This window comes from Leiobunum rupestre, chromosome 6 (genome assembly GCF_980474605.1).
Source record: "Leiobunum rupestre chromosome 6, qqLeiRupe1.1.hap1, whole genome shotgun sequence".
NCBI classification, from domain to species: domain Eukaryota; kingdom Metazoa; phylum Arthropoda; class Arachnida; order Opiliones; family Sclerosomatidae; genus Leiobunum; species Leiobunum rupestre.
This window is the reverse complement of record NC_143389.1, coordinates 16,145,196-16,149,665: the sequence shown is the minus strand read 5'-3', so window position 1 is coordinate 16,149,665 and position 4,470 is coordinate 16,145,196. Positions and strand designations below refer to the sequence as shown.

The window sequence follows — 4,470 nt, the reverse complement described above, 5'->3', positions numbered from 1 at the left end:
TAGAAATTTTTTATCCTTTTTGTAATACTTTGTTTTGCTTTCCGTACCATGCCGGTTTCTGGTTATAATATTTATCACTCTGGACTTTGAATCCAGCGATCCGAGTTCAAATCTCGTGGAACCTGACTCATTGGTAATAATAGCCCTAAGATGTAAATATCTCTTCGTTGGTCATGGTTTTTATTAGAAATTTTTAATTCTTGTTCTTAAACTTCGTTTTTATTTTTTTAAGTTAAGCGGTTCCATGGTGTAATGGTTAGCACTCTGGACTCTGAATCTAGCGATCCGAGTTCAAATTTCGGTGGAACCATTGGGCATTGGAATTCATATCCTAAAGATCTAAATATGTTTTCGGTGAATATTGTTCTTATTAGAAAATTTTAATCCTTTTTGTAATACGTTGTTTTGCTTTCCGTACCATGCCGGTTTCTGGTTATAATATTTATCACCATGGTCTTTGAATACAGCGATCCGAGCTCAGGAGACGGGTCTGTACTTTGGTAATACTACTCCGTAAGTCGTAATCTTTGAATTTCGAGATAGTCAAACCAATTTTACCTTACATGGAGTACCGAGGAGAAAAGTGTCTTCGGAACGGAAGTATTAGATTACTAGGTAAAGGTATACGCGCTGCCGATGAATAACACGCCGCGAAAAGTCAGAATTGCTAGCAGACGAATTTCATTTATTTTACGTCTTGTCAATGGTTTTAAATTACGTTGAACACTTCTGAAAACTCTGCCCACGCAAGTGGCATGCAGTGTTGGACATACGGATAATTTTTTAGTAGTCACTGAATAGTGGGGTAAAATGGGGGTAGCCAACATTTTGGTTTACCCGTCAGAATTAAAATACAAGTTTATTATCAGTTGAGTTACATGATATAATTTTTTTAAATAAAACGTGATTTACGGATGATGGATTTATGATAGGCCATATTTGCCATTAGTTATGAATATTAAGGTAAATTTTTCTCTAGTCAAATTGACTAGTGAGCCCCTAGATTTTAATTAATGTTAGTAACCAGAGCATTTATTTTAGTGCCTTTGTCTAACGCTGGTGGCACGATGGTAACGAAATTAGTCTTCCCGTACAAAAAGAACAAGAGAAATGAACTAGTAGATGATAAAGCACATTCGTCTGAGCAGAGTGTTCTGCTTGCTCTAAGGTTGAATACAGTGTAACGTAACTGTTCAATTACTAACAACGTTTTATTAGTTGTAAGCCTAATACACAGGGATAAATATTAAGATATTTGTGTTAATTTAAGTAATTTATATTCGAAAAATAATAACGAAAGTTTGAAAAATTTTCCCATTTTAGAAAACGTAATTGAAAACTATTGACAAGACGTAAACAATGGATTACTTTCGTTCAACATTGCAACAAGTTTTTCGTCCCGTCTTCTTCCCAACTGTACTCTACATTTCAAAAATAGAGGAGACTTGTCGCAGAATTATCCGCTAGAGTTTCTACGATCAAGGTGGGTAATTTTAGATTTTATAGAAAGATAAGTTTGAATTATTGTTATTGATTCCAATTTTAAAACATTATTGGATTACATGAAAAATTAAATTCTTTGAATTATTAGGCGTGTGGTATTGATATTTTCGCGGACGGCAGAGAGCGACACAGCGTTCAGCACTATTATGTAGACCAAGGCCTATAATTTTACATATGATGTGTCTGTATTAATTTTTATTAGGCAACTATAACGTTGTCCATTAGGTTTGACTGTTCGTTGATCCAGATTTGGTGCTGTTCCCAATGGAATACAAAATTTTCAGTGTGGTCAAATAGGTATAAGTTGCTATCTCTCGATATGGTGCAACTCAGGAATTCATATCTGAGCTGCTCTTCTTTTTCCTATAGAAGACGTTTTCATTATACAAGCAATCCGAGAGTGCTCTGAGCAACCCATAAATCATTGCTACAGCCTACAAAATTAAAACTAAGGTTGATTAAAACCGGATTATGAGGATTTGCACATTTTCCTGCCTTTGGTATCCGATAGAGGTGCGTTAAAATTCTAAAACTGAATTTTTCTTTAGACAAGAGCTCATCAGCTAGATAATTTTGTCACGGCCGTAGCGGCCCAAGGGCGTTCATTAGACGAAGTCTCAGAGGGGCACTTCGTCTAAGACTGAGTTAAAAACCACACATTGAGATTTGACGCATCCTTCCAATTTCCAGATTCTAAACAGTCTAATAAAAAAATTAATGAATCCTCTAGATATCACTCATTCGACTGCTTCATTTAAGAGAGTAAGTTATTTTCTTTTCTGAATTTTTATTACTTAATTAATTTGGGATTTTTTAATTATAGGTCCCTGAGCCCAATTTTTTTTATTTTATTTTTAAAAAAAAAGGTTAAAGATGCTAGGGATTCAATGGTGCAAAATTTATTTGTCGGAAACAATTATTCGTGGAGTTATGGAAATTCAAAGTTAGGCGTTTGTTCCCTGTTTTTGAGCATTGCACTGAGTATTCAAGTGGGGATTTCTTAACAATAGGTACTTTTTTGTGTTTTTTTTGGTTTGTTATTTGTCAAGGATTACAGTAATGCGAAAAGGGGCAAAAAGGTTTAACCGCAATTTATTATTTAAAAAGATATAATCAATGTAAAATTGTTACTTGCCAGCAATTTTTACAACGGAAAAGACGACATATTTCGAGATTTGACTACGTGTTTGATGAGGTAGGACTGATGACGAGGACGATTCTTTAAATTCCTAGATTTTAATACTTTTTGAATAACGAAGGACTGATGACGAAAAAGAAAAAGGCTGAAATGCAAAACAGTACTAACTTTTAAGGGTTGGGAATTTTCCCCGCATTTCAACGCTGTTTAGGCTTTTTTAAACCATACTATGTCATATTATATGTCTTCTGTGTGATGTTGCCTTAAACAACGTCGAATTTATTCGAAGTATTGGCGCCTGACGGCGCCGCGCACTCACTTCGCTCGAGCGCTGGGGGCGCGCGGTGCCTCCCCAACCCCATACTAAAAAAAAGCTATGGGCCATCTATAACGCAACCTAGAGGACAGCACCAAGCCTGACGCATCAAGTATCGCCAACCCGATATAAATCCAACTAACTTAATAATATAAATAACCTAACCTAACCTAACCTATTTTCCCCGCCAAAACCCCTTAAATGCGTTGAAATACGGCGAAAATACCTAAAATAAAAAAAGTTAGTAATGTTTTGCATTACCACATTTTTTCTTTTTCGTCATCAGCCCCACGTTATCCAAAACGCATTAAAATCCAGGAATTTAAAGAATCGTCCTAGGGAAAATTCATTGAAAAAGGCCAATGTTTAAAAATTCATATCTTTGTAAATATTCATTTCCGCCATATAAAAATAACATTAAAATAATCCCCATCTTGCCCTGCCCTCCATCCAAAAAAATATGTATAAAACAAATAGGGTGGGGGCAGCTATTCTACACTTTACCCAAAAGGCTATTTTGAAGAATAGGCCAATTATATATAATTTTGAATTAACTATATCTCCTTAAGTATTTATTTCCGACAAATAATTTTAACGGCAATAGATTCCTTGCGAAAAATACAATATTATAGCACAATCAAAACAAATATATAGGAGAGGGACCTATTCTTCAAAATAGCCCTAGAGAGTACTATGTTATAATCTTTAACGTTTGTGTAGAACGCATGATGGATTTTATGGTGACCGATTCCAAACTATCGAGTAATGGCGCCGTACAAAAGAAACTACAAACTGGGCTACCAGATATTTTAAAAGGACTTTAGCGCAGCCAACTTAGATCAGGTTTTTCGCAGTAATTGGCTGTGATTGTAGAAATAATTCATCAAATGAAAATAATGGAAATAAAAATTAAGAAAATAATAATATAAAAAATATAAAAATTAAGAACAGATAAAATTAATTATATAATTACGTAGTTTTGATTTAATACGTAATTTCATTAATTCACGTTAAATAAACGCGTAAATTTAAATAATAATATTCATAATAAAATTAATATTTTGCGGTTCATTAATCATTATTAGCTCAAATACAAATACAGGTGAATCAAATTAAAATTAATTGCTGATAAACGCGCCTCTAGATAGCATTGATGGACGAAACATTTTGGACGAATAGTGAAGATCCATGCAACGTTGATTGGGCTGGATATCGGATGTCGCGAAATTGGTACTACGAGGACTAAAATGGGACGTCCGTTATTCGTCCCGTAGGACGAATTTTGGACGGGACCAAGGTGGGCTCTATGGACTATGCTGGGACGTCCCAGGGACGATTTGTGTTTGCTGGGTAGATATAGTGAAATACCGTGGTTCCCATCATTCGCGAGTGGATTAACTTCGTTTCGTAAAATTGTCATGTGATTTTCTGATAAAAGAAACCGAGTAACTGGCACAATAACATTGTTGTCCGTTTCAATTTCACATGGAATCTCATTTTCTTCGACACCATA

The 4,470-nt window shown here is 34.9% G+C and overlaps 1 non-coding gene across 1 annotated transcript; it reads left to right on the top strand.

Moving 5' to 3' along the window:
* Window positions 1–238: 238 nt before the first annotated feature.
* Window positions 239–310, top strand: TRNAQ-CUG (transfer RNA glutamine (anticodon CUG)). The gene has a single exon. It is a non-coding gene; the product is annotated as a tRNA-Gln (tRNA).
* Window positions 311–4,470: the final 4,160 nt, after the last annotated feature.